This window comes from Pterocles gutturalis, unplaced genomic scaffold (assembly GCF_000699245.1).
Source record: "Pterocles gutturalis isolate BGI_N339 unplaced genomic scaffold, ASM69924v1 scaffold26317, whole genome shotgun sequence".
Classification (NCBI taxonomy): Eukaryota; Metazoa; Chordata; class Aves; order Pterocliformes; family Pteroclidae; genus Pterocles; species Pterocles gutturalis.
Window position 1 is genome coordinate 18,029 of NW_010110975.1, and position 13,918 is coordinate 31,946.

Genomic DNA, 13,918 nt, shown 5'->3' on the forward strand with positions numbered 1-13,918 from the left:
AAATCATTAATTTGTCTTGAATTATGGAAGTATGGGGGGAAGGAGGAAGTATAGTCAGTTGAATTCCTGTTTTTCTGTTAAATCCCAACAGTATTTCATAAGGATAGGCTTTAAATGGTAGATACTCTTTCATTGTCTTTGCCTAGTGTGTTAATTTTGATCTGTTTCCTTTTTCCCCAGCAATTCCAAAATTCTTCCCAAAGAATACAGGGTTTTGAATTGCGCTTCATTAAGTGCAATGTAGAATTTGAGAGGTTCTGAATACGTTGTGTAGGCTTTTTTCACTGTTCACTAGCACATTCATGGCAGTTTGCATTAAGGGTGTACCGTATCTTAGTCTCTGTACTTAACACTGGAGGTCAGGTTTAGGAAACAAGCTGTCTTGATTTCTTCATGGTGCCTTACTACCTTTCTGTCCTGTCTCTAACTTGAGCTCTTTTCCTTTTTTTTTTCTTTCCGCCCTTTCCCCGCCGCCCCTTCAGCCCTGAGGTATTGTTGCCTTGTACTGTCTTGTCTAAAGATGCTGACAAAAGCATGTGAGGTACTGTACAAAAAAAAAATGGTAATTATACACTATAGGTTTTACCAAGTAAGCTATATTTTCCTCATACAGTTGTCTTGCTAAATCCAATCTCATTTCACTGTTATCTCCCTTTTATTTTTAATTTTATGGTTTTTTTACATAGTTTAAGTACCTTCTTTCAGTTTGTCTGTGTTCGTGTTTGCCCTCTAGCCCTGAGCAGTCTCCATTTCTAAGGTATTGCTGGCATTCTTATCTGGAGATCTGAAGTCCCCTAGCTGGATGTTCTACAAAACCTGGACAACAGTTTCTTGTACAAGGGCACAGATTTCTTGATGTTTATCCAGGAAGGCTGTACTAACACTTGGGATCCGTGTCACAGCTTCCTTCAGTACCTGTGGGCACAAGCAGTTTTATAGTTTTAATCTCTGCAAGTTCTTCTGAATCAAATTTAAGGCTTACTGTTCACCACTGGGATTTTTCTTCTGAAAGATGTGCTGTTATCCTGATCTTGCAGTAGATTTTTTTTTTCTGTGAATAACAAATTCCATAAATATAATACTGAGAGAAAGATATTTTCAGCAGCAGTGTTGGTCTAGCGTCAAACTTTGGTTTGTGCTGTGCAAGCATATACTGTCTTCCAATTAAAGAAATTAAGATGTATTATACAGATTTATATTATGCTGCTGTAAATGGGTTGGAATGTGGCTTTTTTGTTTATTTTTTTGAAATCTCTTGCATAGGTGGTAAAGGACTTCAGTATCCCCAAGCTAGTGATTCTTTCTAGCTATTTAAACAGTTTGCGCACAGTAATGGGAAGAGGATTTGGGCAGAGCCACTCTTTTTTTTTATTTTTTATTAATCAAATTAATTGAAGAATTGTTCTGTTAAATTTTGGGGTGTTTTTGTTTGTTTTGGTTTTTTTTCTTTGTTATCAAAGTAGTATAACTTTGTCATCTTAAGTGTAGGGGCTAGGGAATGCATTCCATCTTTAATGCCTTTGCTGGGGCAGAATCAGGGCCTGCATCTTGTGTAGCTGTAGCCAGTTCACAAAATATCTTGGCTGGACACCTGCTTCTTTTCATCCCAGGAGAAGCTCCAACTTTGATCCTAAAGAGACTTTCACGTTGTTTCAGCCATGGGAAGCATCGGTCTTTGTTTATTTTATTGAAGGGTGTTTGTTTTAGTGGACTGTTCCCTTTCAAAGTGAGAGCAAAAGAAATACAAATGGAGAGCAGGAAAAAACCTCGTATGGACTTTTTCTGTGTGCATTTGACTATGCTTAGCATTTAGCTGAGTTCGCTCTTTCTTTTTGTAGGGTCTGCCATGTGAAAGAGCCCGTAAGGTAACAATGAAGAGAGCAAATATGAAAAATGTGACTGCGATGCCAACAGTAGCAATAGGAACTTGCATCTTGGAACAACCTTTAACTTTCTAAAATTAACTTGATGACCTTTCAACATGAAGTGTTTCTATATTTTGCTTCTTAGGGTGGAGCAATAGAAAGGTGCATGCTGTCTGCACAATGTGTGGGGCACGTTGCTACATGTTAAGTTTCTGCCCTGCCCACCATGCAGGCAGCAGAATGAGGCTCTGAGAAAGTTAGAGCTTCATGTAAGTGATGTATCAAAGACCAAGTTCTGACTCTGAGCTAATTTTTTATATCAAGTATGATGCAACTCTGCTTTTTCTGACTTGCTCTACTTCTGGGACCACAGACATCTCGATTTTTTCTTTTTATCTCTGTATTGACTATTGATGGCTACACGCTGTTTATAGAAGCATAGATCTTGCTCTCTTGAGGTATCCAGGAAAGTCAAAAGGCTTTTCATATAGCTGAGTAGCTCAGAAGACATGTCTGTGTGTTGTAAATGTGAGGCTTAAATTGTCAACTCAGTATTTTTCCTGGGCATTTAACTGAAATTCACTGTAGAGAATTTTAGGGTTATGCCAGAATTAAATTTGTGCATATGGTCTCAAAAATAGTTGTGCTATTCTTCTATTAGGTTTGTTTCTTGTTAGTTGTGCTATTCTTCAGTGAAGTTGATTTTTGTTTTGCTGGGCAGGGAAAAGCATTTTATCTAGAAAGTTTTCCTATATGAAACTGTGGAGACAGTGCTCCATGTGCACACCAGAATATGTCCCCTAGATGGCAGGAAAGGATCATTTCAACAGTGCCAAACCTGCATTAACTCCTGTGCTTCAGCATTGACGTGAGGGATTTTAAAAATGCCTTGGTAAAAGGAAGTGGTTGTTTATCACTAGCTAGATCATGGGGACCATGCTTAGATACAATGGAGAAAGCACAGAGGAGAGGAAGCTTGAGTCCTTTTTTCTGTGGGAGGGAAGCGTACAGTGAGTTTTGAATAAATTTGAAACTCGGTTCTATAGCTTAAAAGCATTTTATCTTAATCATTTATGGTTAGAATTATATTCCACAACTTTTGTTGTTGCTCTGTCTGAGAATGGAGACAACAAAAAAAACCGAATACAATTCCTAACATATTTCATTTGTATAACCTCTGCCTCCTGTCCTCTGCCTTATTTGTTTGAGCTTTGGTTGATTGACAGTTGTTCCTGTAAGGCTGTGCAAAGTTGTACTACTGCCCCTCAGAAATTTCAAGGCAAATGTCTATAATATTTGGAATCTATAACATTTGAACTGTCAGCTCTACCTCTAAAATATACCTTGATGTGTGTTTAGCTGTGATGATAATTTGCAGTCTTTCCTATGTACTTATTGCATACGAAGGCTAAATTCAAGTAAAATGACAGATCTGTTGCAAGGTTTAGATCATCTTTAATAGTAAGCAGTGCTAAAAATAGCAATGGTCCTGATGTGCAGTACCAGCAACAGTCTTTCATTGCACATCTCATGTCTGTTGCAGTTGATGTAATGCATGTCTCCTGTGAAACAGTGCTTAATTCTCACTGTTTTGTACAATTGGTGCCAAGTGATTCAGTATTTATCAAAAATGTATTAAATTAGAGTGCTAATTAATGTAGAGTGGTATCATATATTGCAGGGTTCATGAACGTAAGTGAAGTATCTGAGCCACAGCTGTTCCTGACAGATTTTTGTGTTTTCTGAAATTCAGAGAGGCGAGAAGAGAGACTAAAACAAAGATTAAACCACACTGTTGAAATACTGCTTCTTGTTGAGGAAAGGTTGGAAATGGAGCAAGGAAGTAGAGCATGGTGACATGTCGTGCTACCAGTTCTTCAGTAATTATGTAATTTGGAAAGCTTTATGCATTTGTTGTAAATTTGATAATTCATATTTAAAAAATGGTGTAGTGCTGTTTGACAGAATAGGATGCCAGCTTCTGCTAAGGGGCATCTTACTGAGACAGCAGAATCTGGGCAGTCTTCGGTAGTACCTGAGGCTGAGTTGCCAGTGTGAATTCTTGACAAGTGTTCATGATCACATCCTTATGGAGGTAAAATGAGGATCTTCAACTGTACCTCTTGTATAAAATGGAATTCTAGATGGGGGGGGGCGGGGGGGGGAAATACTTTTTTTACCAAAAGGACACTTTGGACACAGGAAGGACACTGCTTTATCTCTGACTAACCCGGAGGAGGTACTACACCACATCGGCCCTTGTAGCATCCATCTGTTTTGACCCTTAGAGCTGCCTTTTCTCTAAGTGTTGATGAACAAAAACTAATCTCAAAACACTAGTTCTCAGCTAGTTTGTAGTTCACAAGTTACTGTTTCTTTTTCAGGCCTGAAGAAAGGCTTATACAAAACATTATCAGTCTGATCCAAAGATCAAAAATTTTCCAAATATTTTCATATAATTATATTCTTAGAAAGATACAAGCCATACATGTGAATGTTAATTCAGTTTGTATGTGTAATGTCAGTATCCTCTAACGGCCTTGGCACTTTCCAAAATACTTTAACTGTTGGGCAATATCGAAGGAGTTTCAAGATGGAGTGCAGTGCGGGTGGAGGCAGACAAAGCTGGAAGGAAGCACAGGGAAGCAACGAAGCAACAGCAGTGATAAGTTGCAGTTACTCAGTGGCAAGAAGTGCTGCATGTGAAGAAGAAAGTACCCTTTTCTTACTCGTCTACTTCTGCCATTGCTTCTTGCTTTGTATTTCCTCAGTTCATCCTTTTCTTATCACTCCTTTCACTTCTCTCTTTGCACATCCAGCAGAGTTCAGGCTAGTTTGTTTTGTTTTGTTCTGACAGGTGGAATGAGTTTGGAAGCAGGAAACTTCACACAAGGCAGTGGCAGTGCAACCAAAGACCTTGCAGTTGAAGTGGTAGACTAGAATTAGTGCTCTGTTCACAGGTAGAAGCAACGTCAATTTTGGGAAGACAGAAAAATACCTCTCCTCCTTTCCCTTCTAAATCTTTCCTTCATGACTTTGCAAAGCCCAGTGTCATCATATTTAATCATGGAACAGTATTCAATCCTCAGCTGGGCAGCACATAGGCAGAATTTAAAATTATTTTCTGTGAAATAGTTTGAAATATGCACAAGAGGAAAAAACAATCATATAAATGCAAATGGGAAGCTATAATTCTCTATTTTTATTTCATGGTCTCACATTTTGTGTATTTCCTTTTGTACAGTCTTTTTAAAAAAACTATTTACATTATTATTAATTACAAGGGTATTGCCTGATAGTTAGCACTTCATTTTCACATCCACAGTGAAAGTTACTCCTGGCCAAGCTTCATTACATGTGGAATTGACTTGTATGCTCTCAAAGGGCTTGTCCTCCCTACTGAAAAAGAAAAGTCATAAACAGTGTGGGGCACCTAGGGAGGAAGTGAAGTCTGTAAGACCATAATTTCTTCCAGCTCCCCTAGGAATATTCTCTAATGAAGTGATGAGCAAGAACTTCTTGAAACTCACTTTCTATCTGTTTCTGCAGTGCATCTTTCACAGCTATTTGCAGAAGTAACTTGTATATACAAGTTGTACCAGAGTTTAATGGATGAAACTTTAGACATCTATTGGGGTGGGTGGGAGCAGCCATGACCTAGCTCTGCTATGCTCCCAGTCTGTCGGGTGAGATCCCATTCTGTTCCCAAAGCTGCTCAGATAGGTGTGCTAGCACAAGATTGTTCAAAACCACACACCCTTCAAGACTTGAACATGTTTTCTAAGAAGGCTGACCTATAGATCTGCACACCCTGACTGCGTACGTGTACCTTGTCTGTGGCTCGATTCTCTAGCCCTTGGAAGCTGTCTCTAGAGCCCTACACAGAGGCCTCTGTGCTGTACGGTGGCACATGGTGCACTCACTGCATCCACAAAGAGTGAGGTGGATTTGCCGCCAGACATGACTTTGATCTTGCTGCAATGTTCTCCAGAAATGGCCAGGATTGCCAGTGAAGAGACTGGTAGCTGACATGAAAGGTACAAAGATAAAATGTAGTGAAAGTATTGGTTAAAATTTGGAGATGTAACCACTGAGCTCTTGTTATTAATAAAAATTGATGGATGATTAGGAAAAGTTAGTTCTTTCGAAGAATCTCAGAAAACATGCTTAAAAAGTAGTGCTGCTAAAACTGATAATTACTGAAGAAAATCTTGGTAACTGGCTAACACTGGTCAAAATCTTCTATGACAGTTTTAAGAAAAATATGGCCATTTTCTTTCCAAAACAAAACTCTGGTTTCTGGCCCTGTGTTTTTCAAGATTGCGCTTTTAGAGCAGTGTTTTACCTGAGTCATCTGAGCACTTTTCATATTTCCATCAGCTTCTCCCACATCCTCTTGGAGGTTTTATTCCTGTCTGTAGACAACAGAACTAGAGCAGAAAGTTAACTAATTAGACCAGAGGCAAAAAGGAAGTTGCTGTCAGGTATTAGGTTTGGAGATTTGTTATTCTAATCCCATGTTGAGAAAAGGGGTTTTGGGTCAACCTTTAAAGTTTGACAGCAGTGTATCTTAAGTCACCATCAATACACAAACTCCAGTGTTGGGGAAAACTTTGAATGCATTTTTTTAAAAATGGCATAACTAGAAATCTGGTATAGATTTCAGATGAGTACGCCGCAGTGAGACAGAAGCTGAAAAATCCAATTGGGAGAATAATGTTCAAACTTGCAGGAAAATACGAATGACTGATTTTATTTTTTTTTTTTAGATATATATATGTATTTCTCTTATATGAGAAAACAGAAATTGATGCTGATACATATTCTAGTCTGTCCAGTAAATATTGAAGCAAATTAGTATTGATCTATAAAGGCCCGAACACTCTGTTCTTAGCCCTGCTTCTCCCATCCAACAGTTGCTCTTGGACTCAAGAACCTTTCAAAGATGAATACAAACTCTTAAAATATTTTCCCTTTGCTCTTTTATCAGTAAGCTGCAAGACAGCAGCTACTTGATAGAATCCATTTTCAGTTTAGTAGGAAATGTAATATACTTCTGCTCTGAAAGAAAATTGGGAAGTAATTACTGTAGAATTAAATCCTATTGCTTCTGTGAAAATAAACGCAATACAGGAAGTGTCTGGAGACTTGCAGTAGGATACGTAATCCAACAGTGCTCATTCTTCTTTATAGAACTATCTAATTAGGAGTTAATGAACAAAATATTGGACTGCTTGCAATTCCATGCACTGATTCTCTGCAAGTGTTGTAGAAAGTTTCTTTTGCTTCTTATGAATCTTTGTATCTTTTTGCTTTGCATTTCAGCTGCAATGATAATGAGATCTTACATTAACATGAATTGTGTATATCTGGATAATAAGCAATTAAATTCAGTACCATTTTAGTTCAGTTGCTGGTCTGATTGTCTCTTCTGTGCAGTCAAGATTGTTTCTCCTAGTCCGTGTATAATTTCATCAATATTTCTAAAAAAAAAAAAAAGGAAAAAAAGGTTAACTGTGTATGAGTTGAAATAAGGAGGGGGCAAAAGTACTCTCATCTAAGGCCAGACCATTTTTGCCTCATGTGAATCAGTCATACAGCAGAAGGCAGACAAATTTGGAAGCTTCTTTGGGAGATAAAGGAATCTGAGGTTTTTAATTGTGCTGAACAAATACTAGACAAAGGACCCATGTGTGAGGCATGGGCTTTACATTCCAACCTTTTTCTTTTCAGTTATTTTTCTATTGACTTCTTATCGGCTGGAATTTCTTGGCACTGAACACAAACTCTCTAAGATTCCTGGGCAGAGACTGTATCAGTGACAGAGGAGTAAACCATGGCATCCTGCTGTGCCCTGTTTTTGCACTGCTGGGCTTTCTGGCTTAAGCCAAAGACCCACAGACTCTCCCAAACAATTATAAGGTATAGACACAGTGTCAGATTAAAAGTTGCAGATTATACTTATTATACGACAAGGAAAAAAGTAGCAATTGAATCTATAAGTCTAATATACATACTAATGAATTCAGGCTTATGAAAAAAATACTTTCAAGATTCATAAATATTTGATTTCTTTGAAACACAAATGTCAGTGGCTTTGTTTTTAATGCCTAGTAGTAGAATCAGAGATAATTTTAATATTGCTAAAATTATGCTAAAATGCCACTGGAACTTCAGGCAAAACAGATCTAACTTAGGCTAGTAAATCTATTTCATTTCAAAGGAACAGAGCAATAAAACTCTTGAAGCAGGCATTACCTGAAGGTAATTGACTGCATCTATGAGTTAAATGTTCCAAGGAAAAGAGAAGTCTGCTTCTATCTGACAAGGTCAATTATCCGCTCACTGTGTCCTTTGTGGGTGGCACTAGCATTCTGAACACATCTGAAATTGTTAAATAAAACTTTTGAGAGCAGAATAATATTTACTTTTGAATAAAATTCCTCTTAGCCATTTTAAAAAACACAGACATTAAAAACATTTCTGTTGGAGTAATGCACAGAAATAGTATGAATCTTATAGACACGGGCACTTCACTTCTAAGTAGTAGTTACATACCTGTCATTATGTGTGGTTGGGTGGAATCTTATTGTGGGATTTTTGCATTTTGTTTGTTTAAAAAACATTGACTGTAAAAAATGTTGTTCTGTCATAAATGGAGTAGTTAAAGGCTGGTGTACAGTTTTTGTATTTGGGCATCCCTGTAAAGCCCTATTTATATCATGGGTGGAATCCTGATGAGGTAGAAACAAATTAAATTTATGTGGGCCAAATCAGGCAGTGCTGAATCAAATAGGGAATTGGTATAAGGTCAGACCACTAGTTCAGAAGACAGTAGGCAGTGTTCTTTCTCTGTTTTGTTTCAGATGTTCAAATTCAGGTGGTGAGTCCCGCACACTAGAAAAACCTGACCTGCTCGCTGTGCCTGGTGAGCATGAACTAGATGGGCTCTCTCAGGCCTCTCTCAGGATGTTCCCTGAGGAACATCCTCAAATGCTACCCGTAGCTGTTTTGGCTTGATGCCCTTCTTATGGACTTCCCAATATTGAAACACAGACCACGACACATCTTTGAGACTTTTTTTTCCCCCCTGTGGTAGTACTGTAAATAAGTATTACTCCTTTGGTAACGCTTTGGATTAGATATATAGATTGTACCTTTTCCCTTGCCTGTTCATTTACTTCAAAACTTTCCAGTTGGGAATAAAATCTTTATTATCACATTTTATTTTCATCTGTTTTCCTGCAGCTTTTCTCTCAAGAGCAACAATTACAGTGTCCTGATGTCACCAGATTGTTCATCTGTGTCCAATTCGAAATTAACATTCTGCTTTCTTAAAATTGATAGCCAATTTGCTTTTTACTGCAATGTTGTTAGTTCCTTCCAATACATTAATGATGCTATTTCCCGCCCTGCTCATATTGTTTATACTCTTCCAATGGTTGCATTTGCTTCTGAAATCATGGGATCCTCTTTATTGTTTTACTTTTAACTGATAAGCATGCTCTTGGTTTGTAAGTCTGCCACACAGTTTAATGTTCTGTGCAATTTTTTTTTTGTTTTGACTCCAGTGTTAACCACCGCAAGTCTTTCTGCTTCACTTCTCTCTCTCTTTTTTTTTTTTTTTTTTTTGTGGTCACATCTTGGGGTTTTTGTCATGTTTTTAGTGCTGTAGGTTGCTCTCTTTGTCATAAGATTCATCTCTAGTTGACTGATATTTGACTGGAAAATTTATTATTTCCTTAAAGAATAATTCTGGGTCTAGTTGTTTAACATTTTGTCCCACACTCCATTTTTGATCTGATCCCTTTTAGATTCTTTAAAAATCATATGTTTGCCTTTCCAGTCTTTAGTTGCAGCTCTTTCTGCCTTCACTTATTCTTCATAGTATGTATTTAAAAGTGTGCCTCAGCTACTTCAGAACTAGTGGTTTGCAAAAATAAAGTGTCCTGTGACTGTCTGCCTTTCTTTCTTGAACCCAGATCTGGTATCTGATTTCTGGTAGCCAGAAATGGAATTTCTGTTTTGAACCTCCTTTGTTGTCCTTTATGCTTCCGGAACATTTCACCTGTTAGTGGATATTCAGAGTATTTTCTTAGCTTCGTGTGCTTCCCCATACCTTATTCAGTAATTGTCCAAAAGCAGATGCCTGCTTTGGTGGCTTCTTCATAGGGTGTTTGACTAGGGGTGCAGAACGATGCTGCCTGTGTGGTGAAATGAGTAGGGGAAAAGGAGAAAAGGCCTTAGAGGTGGAAGTGCCTTGAGTCTGCCCAGACGAGGACATGTGGGAGTCTGCTTGAGGTGGAGGGCACTGCTCTGTGGCATCTGGAATCTAGAATAATTGAAGAAAATATCTTTAGAGCTCATTTAGTTCATTGCTTGGCCAAAGACAGGGCCAACTTCAAACTTAGGCTTGGAGCTGTGTCCAGTTGTCTTGGTCTGAACCTCTTTGGGCACTGGGTGCCAGTGCCTGGCCACGTTGGCCACTTCAGCTGCAGTCATGCCTGCATGCCCAGGGTGTGCGTTTGGGCACTCGTGTGACCACACCGAGAGTCCGGGAGCTCATCTGGCCAAAAATCAACCAGTAAGTGACTTCAACAGGAATAGTGACAGCATTGGTGTTACCAGCATCCTCTGTTGACTCTTCCTGAAGGAAGTGAGGTGGAGGGATGCAAGAAAGAAGCAACTCCTTCACAAATGCAAAAACTGTCCCTTCTTGCTTCCCCCCAGGATGCACACAAAGGTGAGTGAGGCAGGACACTGCTTGAATTTAAGCATGTGAGAAATTTCAGTGATGTAGATTGTGCTTTGGAAGAACGGTGAGCACAAGCAGAAGCTCTTCAGTTCTTTTTACTTCCCAAAACAATCCCCAAAACAAAAGTAAAAAATGCAGAAGTACATGTCTCAGCAATGTCTCAACTTTAGGCTCCATGAAAAAACATGGTGGGAAAAACAAGCATTTGCTATAATTTCCTCAGAGGTCACTGAAAGTACATTTCTATTCAAATTCTAAGTCTGGAATTGGTGTGAAAAATATATGTAAAATCCAAACCCTGGTGTTTACTGAACAAACAAAAGCCTCACAAAACCTCCCTGTCCCAGACCTTGCTCAGCTTTTTCATAGCCTAATATTAAGCTCAATGACAGCCAAAGTATTCACTCTGGTTTATTCTTTGTTATAGAAAAACCTTTAATTTATCTCTAGGAGATTTGAACTTGCAATGGAAAGCTGTCACGTTCACTCTGGTTCTACATGCAAACGTGCTAACTGTCACAGCCCGTCAGTGCTTTATACTGTTTATAAATAGCCTTAAAATGTTTTCTGCTGCACTGCATCAGGTTTTTGAAGCACAGAGCATGATAATAGGACAATCAAACATTATGGCGATCAAGTTGTAGCCGTAGTACTTGGAATTCAACAACCAGCTCTAGTGCAGAGGTTTTGCATTTCTGTTATTTAAATCCTTGGTTTTTTCATCTCAAAAAGGGCAATGTAGTCAAAGGAAATGGGGGTGGGAGTGGAGCTCAGGGAGCGTGTGGCAAAGGAGAAGCTTTAGGTACAGTAAATGTATACAAGGTGGTATTCTACAGGTAGTATGCAAAAAAAAAAAAAAAAAAAAGAAATGGAGACTGAACTATTTTCTGGCTGTTCTTTGTCATTCTCTGAATGTTTTTTCTATGGTTTCTTTGTTTCTGTCCTTTCCTTCCCAAGCTTCTAAGCAAAGCATCAACTCTGAAGATTTTGAGTTTTCTTTTCAAGATTTGTATGTTACAGTGGAGCTGAAGTTAAGCTTAATAAATTGGGCTACCTGAATAGCGTTGAGTATTATAACTATAAATGCCATTCTCATGTAAGTTCCTAATATTTTCTAGATATTGCATACATTTTTCATGTGAAGAGTTCCTCAACATAAAATTGTGCTTAATAACCTGAGACCTCTGCAAATATAGAAAATACTTATTTTAAATTGTTCCTCCCTGCACCAGTCCTACCTTCTGTTGTTCCCCCACCACATACTGGTGGGGGGAAGTCTAAAGGAGATGGACTTGTGGTGTAAAAGATCTTTTTTTCAAAGACTGAAACCAGTTTATTAAGTAGTATTATCCATGATCTTGGTTGCTTCCTCTAGAGATCAAAGAAGCATAGATCCTTTTTATCAATTTATTTCATCTAGTATACCATATTATGCAATGCTGCCCAGCTTCAGCGGGACTTTAAACTTTACAGTCTTAAAGATATTTGGGAAATTTAACTATATTTTAATTTAGCCTATTTTTCCAACTCAATTTTCATTCCCTTTGCTGTCAAAATGTAGGAAGTATTAACATCTATTATAAACTGGTTTCCTGGAAAAAGAGGCCTCTGTTGTCATGGAACAAGTGACTGCTTACATAGATTAATTCAAACCATATTCTGTACATAAATGTCGGGTTCCAAATGACTAGAGCAAAACGGATATTTTAATTTCAGACTTGTGAAATATTATATTGATGAAAAAACCTCATGTTTCTATTCTCAGTCATGACTTTAAGAAGACGAAAAACATTAATGCCATTGGACATACAGCTCAAAATTAAGTTAACATTAGTTGCATATTTTTATCAACAGATTTATGACAGCAAAATACTCTTTGAAAACATAGGACACAACGTAAGTCCTACAAAGTAAAGAAAAACGCTTCAAATGGACAGCAGTTTAGACTCAATACATGACTTCAACTCTGCAAATTGGAAGTTGGCAAAATTTGGGACTGAATGTCTTTGGGGTAGTAAAAGTTAAAAGCTAGAAGAACAATACATTAACTGCTACAAACTGTGAAAATTACAGATGTCAAGCATCTGCAAAAGACATTTGCACCATTGTAGAGCAAGTATTGCAGGAGTGACTGGTATGCCAAGCCAGCTCCTCTTTCAGTTGAGAATGGATTCGTCATTCAGCAGGTGCCCTGGCAACATCTGTACTTGTGTGGTGAGATTTCTGTCAGAATTTGAACTGATTATTCTGTGTGCATGTAATGTTTCAAATTAATAATCTAAAATTCATTCAATTCTGATAACCTTTCCACTGAAGCTGTGTATTTTTACCCATTACTGATCAGTGATCTTCCATGATAATCAGTGAGTTACTTTGTCAGATAATCACATTTTGTACTGCATACCGGATTATTCAAACTACAAAGATCTTGCATAATATGGTCTGCTTATCACCATCAATTTAAAGAAAAAACAACAAAATTAAATCAAATTGAAGAAGGAAGCACAATGTAGTTTTATATCACTTGTTGAAAAACTTAGGTCATGTTATTGAGATAAATAACCTGTTAAAATTAAATGTGCTGTATTAGTTCTAGTATTTTAAATATGCTTTACTGAGCTAGAGAGTACATTTATCAGCGGTTATCAACCCTCTTGAAACTCTCAAGGTTCTGCTAAACACAGACCTGAGCCAAGCAACGTTGCTTTTGTGTTCTGGCATTGAGAGTTAGCAAAAGTACATCTGACTTAGTGTGTGAAACTTGAGTGCCAGTTGAACTGTCTAAACAGTGAGCATGCATTTTTAAACACTAAGTAGATGTTAAATAATAAAACCTGTTTTATTTTTGTTGTGTGTACCACCTAATGTATAATGAATATCTTTAAGGGATGCTCTCTAGTGAGTCTGCTTAATGGGGAGTGCATTCTGTAATAAAAGCTTAATCTGAAATGTGTGCTGGCTTGAACTACATGCAGCTGTGCTGGGCTTCTTGGGATTGCAGATTTTGCTATCTGTAGGGACAACATATCCTTAAAAATACATAATGTATAAAATTTAGATTGTGTTTAAAAATGAACAACATCATGAACAAACACAGCTGTGTTTACATGTGTATTCTTGGTCACCCTCTCTCCCTGTAGGGTTATGTCTGCCTTCACTCCCAGAAGAAAAAAGAAGGAGACAGCTGCAAAGAAGTTATTTTATTTGCTTTTTTAAAACAGATTAACAGTTCCACTACTTTTTGTGGGCAGATTAAGATTTTCTGTCTTTGTCAAGCCCAACAAAAAACATGTAGCCT